At 39.1% G+C, this 10,909-nt stretch overlaps 1 pseudogene; it reads left to right on the top strand.

The window, feature by feature from the left end:
* Positions 1 to 2,836: 2,836 nt before the first annotated feature.
* Positions 2,837 to 3,472, top strand: LOC102838987 (annotated as a pseudogene).
* Positions 3,473 to 10,909: the final 7,437 nt, after the last annotated feature.

The raw sequence follows: 10,909 nt of genomic DNA, 5'->3' as shown, positions 1-10,909 counted from the left end.
TAATTTGGGGAACAAAAGTAAGTCTCAAGGGGTAAGATGACGGTTGTAAGGTGGATGGGATAAGGTTTCACAATGAAATTCTTGATGGATAGCCCTTGCTATCATGGAAGTGGAAGAGTATCCAAAAAAATACTTCAGCACAATTTTCCTGGCCTTTTCCTCACCAATTCAGTTTTCCATTTTATTAAAATTTTAAATAAGTCCCTGTGATTGCCCTGTATCTTTCAAGAAAATTATCAAGATTACCTCTTTGGAGTCCTCCAAAAAGAGATGACCTCTGAGCCGACCTCTTTGCCATGAATTTAACTGGTCCAATACATTCCCTTGGAAGCTACTGTTTTGATTGGACCTTTATTTTTGAAGGCACTCTAATGACACTAAGACAAATGTATGACTGAGAAAACTTGTCTGGATCCATTCACTGATCACAGAGACACAGTTAAACAAGTTTTGTTTGAACTAACCCATGTGTGTATGAATGGAATCCTAGTAGCAATATTATTTGACCTACCCTAGTATGTCTTCTAAAATACGGTCAGGGATAATGAGGCTGAGGTTCTGAATGGTTTGCTTGGGGTTCAAACTTTAATTTGGATTTGGTAGTAGTTACTGCAAATATAAAGAGTTTCCAAATACCTGGCATAATTTTCATTCATGTGAAATTTTGATTGTAATAAGTCTACACTGGACTAGCATAAGTCTACACTGGACTGGCTTTCTGCTCTCGTAAAGATTTACAGCCTTTCAAACCCAATACAGGATCACTATGAGTTGGAACCATACCACCACCACCACCACCACTTACACAAATAATTTTAGTTCTGTACACCAAGTAGTGACTCTCTGATTTTCAGAAAAATCATTGTGTGTATGTTTGTGTAGAGAGGGAGATCACTAAGATTCTGTTAACATTGCCCTGCATATTATCTTACATGTCTGACTATAAGTAACTAAGTATAAAAAGAGCTGAGTAATTATTATAAGAATCCCAAATATCCCGTAATTAATGATAGGAGGTATGAAGAAAAGTCTTCCCTCTCTTGCTCCACTATCTACCTTTCCAGTTGCCCACAGTTCCCAAAATGATATCACTAAAATGTATTTCCTTTGGGTGAGCCTTCGTCATTTGAAAAAATGAGAAAAGACATCACTGGTCACATGGTACCTTAATGAGAATGAGCTGACTGGTGGTGTACCCTGAGAGCAAGCCTCTGAGAACTGAGGCCTCTAACCAACATAAGCCTCACCACAGTGAAGGGGAAAGAGATGGGCTGGCAAGGGCTGTCCTCAATGGACAACTGGGAGCTGCGAAGTGGGTGTTTGTGGCCCCAGAGGGTAGTTAGCCCCCATGGCATGAAGGAAAGGGAGATATGTGGCAAATGCTGCTAATCACCTAAACAATAGTCATTCTTTTTTTCCTCTCCAGGGAAATTTTGATTCTGTTCAATAAAACCATATATCCTGATAAAAGAATAATTTCTTCAGACTCCCTTTCAGTGGTGGGTTTTATGATTAGTGTTGTTGTTGTTGTTGTCAGGTGCCATCGAGTCGGAACTGACTCATAGCAACCCCCTATGCACAGCAGAACAAAACAATGTCCGATCCTGGGCCAACCTCACTACCGCTGCCACACTTGAGTCCATCAATGATGCCACCTGGCCAATCCATCTCGTTAGGGGTCTTCCTCTTTTTCTCTGTCCCTCCACCTTACCCAATATGACATCATTCTCCAGTGACTGTTTCCTCCGGACAATATGTCCAAAGTATGAGAGACAAAGCTTAGCCATCCTGGCCTCCAAGGAGCACTCTGGCTGCACTTCCTCCAAAACAGATCTATTGGTTCTTTTGGCAGTCCATGGCACTTTCAGTATTCTCCTCCAACACCACAACTCAAAGGCATCAATTCTTCTACGATCTTCCTTATTCACTGTCCAGCTTTTGCATCCATATGAGGTTATTGAAAATACCATGGCTTGGGTCAGGTGCACCTTAGTCCTCAAGCTGACATCTCTGTTCTTCAATACTTTAAAAAGTTCCTGTGCAGCAGATTTGCCCAATGCAATACGTCATCTGATCTCTTGACTGCTGCTTCCGCGAGTGTTGACAGTTCCAAGAAGAATGAAGTCCTTGATAACTTCAATCTTTTCTCCATTGATAAGAATGTTGTTTATTGGTCCAGTGGTGAGGATTTTTAGTGTGGTCAATGCAATATAAGCTACTGCCAATAGGTCGGAAAACTTGGTAAAGGTGGCTCTGTGGGTTAATGCACTGGACTGCAAGGTCAGTTTGAACCACAAGGTCGGCAGTTTAAGTCCACCAGCTGCTCCTTGGAATCCCTATAACAGGGTTGCTATGATTTGGAATTGACTTGACGGCACTTAGCAACAATATTTCTCCTTCATTTATCTAGAACATGAACTTAGACTTAATGTCTAAAGGTGCAGCACTCATCTTGAGAGTATTAGGAGGAAAGCCACATGCCAAGGATCTCTGAGGAGAAACATAGGAGTATGGGTTCTATTTTTTTCATCTTTATTTTGTTAATATTGTTGACTGTACAAAACAGACACCAATTCAACAATTTCAATAGACATTATTGATTACTTCTTCGAGTTGTGTAACTATGCTTCTTCTCCTTTTCTGAGATGCTTCTAACCAATTAACATAAAGTCACTGCCCCCTGAGGTTTCTATTTAATCTTTCATGTTGCTGTTATCATTTTGATCTCATATAGACAACTCTTAGAAGAGGATAAAGTTCGGGCCTGCTTGTTGTGCTGCTGCCAAGGAATCAGAGACAGTCTTGCCATGGCCGCAGCACCTACAGCAGCCCGACAATGTCGTCTAATTTGGTAGAGCAGCCCCCTCCCCTGCACAACAACAGCGAAGAAGGCAAACAACCTTTGCCACCGCCAGTCGGCCTCAACAGTTCCTGGGTGGAGCTGCCAATGAACAGCAGCAATGGCAATGGGAAAAATGGGCGGCTAGAACATATGCCTTCATCTTCTATCCACAATGGGGACATGAAGAAGATTCTTTTGGATGCACAACATGAATCGGAACAGAGTCGTTCCAGGGGCAGCTCTCACTGTGACAGCCCTTCTACATAAGAAGACAGACAGATTATGTTTGATGTAGAAATGTATACCAGCATGGATCATAGCTCTCAGTCAGAAGAAGAAGCTACAGAAGGAGAGAAAGAAGCTGACGCTTTAAAGAAAAGTGTCGAGTGGGTATCTGATTGGTCCGTTCAACCTGAAAACATTCCACCTAAGGAGTTCCACTTCAGGCATCCTAAACGTTCAGTTTCTTTAAGCATGAGAAAAAGTGGAGCCATGAAGAAAGGGGGTATTTACTCTGCAGAATTTCTTAAAGTGTTCATTCTGTCTCTCTTCATTTCTCATGTTTTGGCTTTGGGGCTAGGCATCTATATTGGAAAACGACTGAGCACATCTTCTGCCAGCACCTACTGAGTGAAAGAAAAGCCCCTGCAAATGCGAATGACTTGTGAAGTGGTGTTATTGTCACATTAGTTTGTTTGAACTTGAGACCATTGTAAGCATGATCCAACCTACCACACTACTTTTACATATCCAAGTTCCAGTAACTGGAAATCCAGTATTTTATTCTAACTCTGTTGAGGTATTTTACTAACCTCATCCCTTTTTTGGCCTGCAAGACACTTTAAGACTTTCCTAACAGAGTTTACTGTTGTCTAGGAGTTTGAAAGTGTGTCTTTTCTACAGATGCCACCAGCAGACATCAGCAATGCTCTTGTCTCCTTTTAACCACCACCAGATTTAGACCTGTATTGTTGATGGTATACATTTTACTGTAGCAAGATAACTACCATCACTATATTCTCTTCAAATGAGATCACGTTAGCAAATGATAATAAAGCTCTGGGAGGTTTTTTTCTCAAGACAAAAGCAGGCTTCCCTAAACTTGAATTTATAGCTATTAAAAGAGAAAACAAAGCAAACAAGCAAATAAATAAATAAGACACAAAGAAAAAAAAATATCCTGGGCAATAAAAAAATGATTTTAAACCAAAAAAAAGAATAAAGTTCAAGGCATATATTTAATACTAGTTAAGCGTGGTGCTGTGGGCTAATGCATCAGACTTCAAAGTTGTTTGAACTGCAAGGTCGGTGGTTCAAGCTCATCAGCTGCTCCTTGGAAACCTTATACAGGGTCGCTATGGGTCGGAATCGACTCGACGGCACTTAACAACAACAACAAGCATAGAGCTATAGGAGAAGCGCCAAACTGCTAACCACAAAAGTTCGTGATTCAAACTCACCTCAGAAACCCTATATATAGGGTTGCTATGAGTTGGACTGGACAACACCCAACAACAACAACAAGCTAAACTATTATTTGTTTTTAAGAAGACTTTGATGCAGATTTTTTGTTTCAGGTTTAAAGATTATTTCAGGGTAATAGTCTTAGAGGTTTATCCAATCTTCACGACTCCAGGAAGTCTATAATTTATGAGATTTTAAAATTCCCTTTTTTTATCAGGGTTCTTTTAAAGACTCTTTGATCAAAATATTCCATAATGGTAACAAAAAACAACCAATTCTCCTGGTCTCATGGTAAAGGAGGCAGCTGTTCATGGAGGCAATTAGCCACACATTCCATATCCCCTTCCTACTCCTGACCCTCCTTCTTCCTCTGTTGCTTCAGATGAATTTGTTGTCAGGTGCCACTGAGTCAGCACTAACTAATAGTGAACCAGTGCACACCAGAATGCAACACGTGCTGGCCCCATGGCAGTGTCACAATCTTTGCCTGAACCCATTGCGGTCGCCACAGTGCTAACCTATCTCATTGGGGGTCTTTCTATTACTCTCCAACCATCCATTTTACCAAACATGATATCCATCTCCAAATATGGTCCCTCCTGATAATATGTCCCAAGTGTAAGAGACAAGTCTGGACATCCAGGCTTCCAAGGAGCACCCTGGCTGTACTTATTTCAACACAGACTGGTTTGTGTTTTTTCTGGCAGTCCATAGTAATCTTTATATAATCTTCTCCAATACCATAACTCAAATGAATACATTCTTCTATGGTCTTCCTTATTCACTGCATTTTCAATGCATATGAGGTTACTGAAAATACCATGGTTTGGATCAGGTGCACCTTAGTCCTCAAACTGACACTTTTGCTCTTAAACACTCAAAGAGGTCTTGTGTAACAGATTTGCACAATGCAATATAGCCTTTCATTTCTTGATTGCTGCTTCTATGAGTGTTTATGGTTAATCAAGCAAAATAAAGTTTTTGACAACTTCAATTTTTTCTCCATTTATATGGATGTTGTTCATTGCCCCAGTGGTGAGGACTTCTGTTTTCTTTACTTTGAGGTACAATCTATACTGAAGGCTGTGTTCTTTGATATTCATCAGTAAGTATTTTAAGTCCTCTTTGCTTTTAGCAAGCCAGGTTGTATCATCTGCATATTGCAAGTTGTTAATGAGTCTTCTCCAATCCTGATGCCAGGTTTTTCTTCATATAATCAGCCTCAATCCCAAACCATGCCTACTTTCTATCACATCCCCTTGTTTATTTCCTTTGTAACATTTATCACTTACCTTGTCTCTTTAATTTATTTTCTTGCCCATTCAGTGCCTAGAGGAGTGTCAGGTACTCAATAAATATATGTAGATTGAATAAACCGTCTTTTTCAATGATTAAAGTAGATTTGTCCCTGACTGCTAGTTTTGAGTCCTGTTGTCACCTTGATAACGCGCGCTCTCTCTCAGTTCTTCTCTTCCACCCATATCTCACCTACTGTTTCTTTTAGTCCCAGATCAAGATTTACCTCCTGTGAGAAACCTTCCTGATTTGAGTTCTCTCTGTATGTACCATCCCTTTTATTAGCACAGATATCTGCCTGTTTTATCCCAATCATATAATGGCCTCTCCTTCTGCTAACTGCTCTCTCCAGCTATTTGTGTCTGCATCCTGTCTACCCATCTTTAGCTGGCTCATTAAAGAGTAGCAAAGCTTCTTATTTTTCCAAGTTGCCCACAGTTTACTGTGCCATTCATGCTGTAGCATGCTCCTGGCACAGATGAAACCTGTAAGCAAAAGTGCCAGGCTAGAGCAATGTTTTGCCTTGTTTCACCGCCAAGAGCCCTCTATATGTGCTTTTATAAAATCCTTCAATGCCAGCAGCTAACTTGGCTTGGAAGTCAGTAGCTACATAGTATTTCATGTCAGCACTAAGTTCTTCTGCAGCCAGCAGGGTGATTTTTTGATGAGCAGAATAATTTAAAACATTTAGCTTTTCCCCTGCTTTCCTGTATTCTCAAATCTTTCTCTGTGTGAAGGGTGGCATTTGTGATTCCAAAGCCTTTGTTATGCAAGATGACAAATTGGGTGGCATCTCTAGCCAAGATCTCAGTCTTCTCAGATGCAGCAAAATCCAAAGAAGGTGAAATTTGTGTGGACAAGGAACTCATAGTGAATAGGAATGACAGTATGAGGGAGTCTGAGTTCATGCCAAGGAAATGGTTCCCCACTGGTGGCTACAGGGAAGGCCTTAGCAGCCTTACTGAACTGACTGCTAGATTACATTGAGAACTGAAAACAAATGCATATTGTTGAGGATGATTGTTGACCAATAAGATCCTATCCTATGTAACGATGAACTATTAGTTTTCTGTGTAAACTAATTTGCATTGTAGAATTAGTTTAGTATTATTAGCATTACAGAAGAATGGAACACTGAATCTAATCTCTAGAAAATAAGCTACTATCCAAGTTGTGTCTTATAGCCCTCCACAGAACTGCTTTGACTCCAGCTCTGTCATATTAGATAGGACAATATGTTTCAATAAATGGGTTTAACCAAAAAGGGCACAAACAAACAAACAAACAACAACAAAAAAAAAAACATTTATGGTATGACGAAAAAGATTGCAATGCACAAATAAAATCTCTAAAAACAACAACAAAAACAAAGACAGATGTAAATAGGTAAGAGCTACTCTTTCTCAGAATCAGACCAAATATCCACAAAATAAGTTGAAACTGAGCTATCTTCCGGTTATTTCAAACCAAATCCTTTAGAGCTCAAATGCAAGGACCCTATCTTAAAATTGTCTTTAAGGGATTCTTTTTCTGCAGTAGGCAGGTGTGTAAATTCATTGTAGTTAATATTTTAAATCTTTGACATTCAATCCTTTTAAATATTACTGGATGCCTGAGAAATTAAACTGTGTAGAATATCTCTACTTCATCTTAAGTACAGAATACTCCAAACTTTTTGGGAGACCAGTAATTATTATTATTAGCATTGAACTTCATCTCTTAAAGGGCCTTATTTTGTGGGTATTGATATAAAAGAAGCTGATCAAACTGGGTGCCGATCCTCAATTTATTTCCCATATGGCAAAAGCTACAGAAATAAAATTTGAGTGTATGTCTTAAGAATACTTTCTAAAATTTCTTTTGGTCTTCTTCACTTTATGCTACATTTGAAAACACAGTCAATCAAAATGAATTCACTGCCTCTGTACAATAGAACTAAGACCATCCCCCCCCCCACCCCGCCCCAGGAAAATGGTAATGCTTCAAATTTTAAATGTGGTAATGGTAAAAATGGTAATGCTTCAAAATTTGTAGACCTAAGTAATAAATTATAGTTAATTTGGATAAATCAACTCTGTCTCCTATCCTGCCAACTGACTCCACTTACTTCCGCCCAGTTCCAACTTAAACACATTAATGAGCTTCTCCTTTCTTCTTTTTAAGAATCATTCATAATTTCTTTAGAATTACTCATATGACTACTTCAGTTTTCCAACTTGCAATATTAATGCAAACCAAAAGCTAATTTTAAAGAAACAAAGAAGACTTAAACAATTGTTAAGTAATGATACCTCACCATCCTTTTAAATAGCATTACATTATTGCTACCAGGTATCAGTGTTTTAAGACCCTCTGATGCATAAAACATATTTAGTCCACTAGCTTGAATTTTGGATGGAAAATTTGAAAAGTGGAAATGCATATTAATTAGGTCTGGTGCTTTGAAATCAGAGTGCCTGAATTCCACCACTAGTTCCACATTTACCTATATGATCCTGGGTACATTTCCCGATTTCTTTTTAGTATCAATTCCCTCACCTATAAAAGAGTGTAATATTTGCATCTTCCTCATAGGATTACTGGGAGGATTAAATGATGCAGCTCATGTGAAGAGCAAGGCATAATGTAACATATAAGAAACACATAAGGAATATTAGATGCTATAATTCTGACTATTATAATTCTTATTCCCTGGCCTAAGTTGAGCAGTTATGCCCCAGAGAAAAGGATATTTTATTGATAAGATTGGAGAGAAATGCCTTGATATTTTCTCATACAGTCTTTTACTTTATATCAGGTAAGGATTTTAAAGGTCATCTAGTGAAGAGACTAATACTCAGAGAGGGTGAGTGATTTCCAAAATTCACATTGGAAGGTTGCAGCAGCATGGGGTATGAAATACAGTTCAGCTAAATCAAAGGATTCTTACATTAAGTTCCACCCTAACTGCACACATTTTCCAATGTAGTAGTCCCAGATTCACCCACTTTCGCTGAACTTTGCCTTAGATTACAAAACCTCCCAATACATCACATTTATGCCTTTAGATTGGGTCATTACGCTGGCTGAAAAACTCTAATTTTCAAGACAAAGCCAAGAGAAATGTTGGTATGCTCTTCACTGCTGCTGATTTGAACAGAAGGAAATTTATTTCTGCTTTGACTTATCTTCTGATAGTTCCTGTGACCTCTTGGCTCATGGTTCAGGTTGAGCTGAGACTCTTCTTTCTCCTGATCTTGAATGCACCTTCCACAAAGATGAAACTGCTGATCTCTGTCATTTTCTCTTGGAGAGTATGCCCAGGTGCAGAGATCGAACATTTATCCTCACAAACACCTTTCTCCCCTCTGTTCTTATCTCTCCATCCAAGTTTGTGTAGCTGCAATTCCAGAATCTGAACGGCCTTCGTTAGGTGGTACTCACCTAACTCTTCAAACACCTTTACCATCTTCTTTCTTCAGAAGTGCCAATTACTTTAGCTTTAGCCCTTTCAACCATTCTTCTATTAGCCTGTGTTGCAAGCTAAAAAATTAGAAAATGAAACTAGTTGGGCATTATGGAAAATTATTTTCTAATGCTGTCTATATTGCAGTTGACGAGATTTTAGGATAAATGGCCTCCTGACAAGCGAACGGTACCCTTCCCCCTGGTTGCTAGCTTGGGTGTTGAATTGCCTTTTCTTAGTACAAGTGTGGCTTGGTCTTTGTGAATGCTAGGTCTTGTCATTCAACTACCCAGTTGACTTAGTTTTAGAAGCCACTTCCTTTTCTCTTCCTCCCATTTCCTTTAGAAAGAGCTCTTAGAATCTGTTAAAAAGTGCTTTCCAGAATTACTGTGAAGCATCTGTTCATTTTCAAATAAAATTAAGGCAGGCTATAATGTGGTTTTAACATTTTTAATTTAAAGAAGTGGAAGAGTCCGATAGTGTAGTCAGTTCCTGATCCAAAATATGAAAAATGAGGGGGCAATTCACCTAGTAAATGCATACGGCATAGCTTATTTTGAGCTCATTTTAGCTTTGGCAGGAAATTAAAAACAGCACAATGTCAGAATTTTAAATCAGTAACTGACAGGAAGATAAGTTTTTAAAAACAGATATTTTTAACATGCCTTCCACAAACGTGTACTAAAACAAAAAGAGAAAAATGCAGCAATAAAAAATTACACTGTTAAAGAACAAACAAAATATTAAACAAACATCGTTGTTGTTGTTGTTGTTGTTGGTAAGTGCTATCAAGTAGTTTCTAACCCATAGCAACCCTGTACAGGGTTTCTGAGGAGCAGCTGGTGAGCTTGAACCATCGACGACCTTGTAGTCCAGTGTCACACCAGGACTCCAAACAAACGTTGTTTGTTGTTGTTGTTAAGTACCATGGAGTCGATTCTGACTCATAGCGACCCTGTACAGTGTTTCCGAGGCTGTAAATCTTTACAGGAGCAGAAAGCCTCATCTTTTCTTCTGTGAAACAGCTGGTAGTTTCGAACTGCTGACCATGAGTTTAGCAGCCCGATTTGTAAAAGCTACGCTACCAGAGCTCCTTAAGCAAACACTGTTGTTGTTGTTGTTATATGCCGTGGAATCAATTCTGACTCATCGACCCAGTACAGGGTTTCCGAGGCTGTAAATCTTTACGGGAGCAGAAAGCCTCTTCTTTCTCCCGAGGAACAGCTGGTAGTTTCGAACTGCTGACCTTAAGGTTCACAGCCAGATTCGTAACCACTACGCTACCAGAGCTCCTTAAGCAAACATTAGGCAACTAAAATTGTGCCACATTTTTAGTTCTCGTTTGGTAGCCATATGAATAATTTTGTCATTTTTAAATTAAAGATTACCTAAATAACTGATTGGAGTACTGGTGTGGCGCTGTGGGTTAATGCGCCAGACCGCAAAGTCGTTTGAACTGCAAGGTCAGCAGTTCAAGCTCACCAGCTGCTCCTCGGAAACCCTATACAGGGTCGCTATGGGTCGGAATCGACTCGACGGCACTTCACAAAAACAACAAAATAACTGATTACACATTTTCAAATAGGAAAAATGGTGTCAAAAGAAACCTCAGTGATTCTGAGTCTGTTACATATTTTCTTTTTTTTATGCTCAATATTATCTAGGTTGTCATTACTTAACGATTTTACTAAAAAGTCAATAAGTACTAATACTATGGCCAACATAGAGTAACCAGGATCGGATTTATTCATCTGCTTATCAAGCAACCAACTTCTTCAGTCTGAAATCGATCAAACATGCAATCAAGATGTATTGCTCATTACTGGTGACTGGAATGCAAAAGTAGGGAGCAAAGAGGAAGG

This window comes from Chrysochloris asiatica, unplaced genomic scaffold (genome assembly GCF_000296735.1).
Source record: "Chrysochloris asiatica unplaced genomic scaffold, ChrAsi1.0 scaffold00111, whole genome shotgun sequence".
Classification (NCBI taxonomy): Eukaryota; Metazoa; Chordata; class Mammalia; order Afrosoricida; family Chrysochloridae; genus Chrysochloris; species Chrysochloris asiatica.
This window is presented reverse-complemented; position numbering and strand designations above follow the sequence as displayed.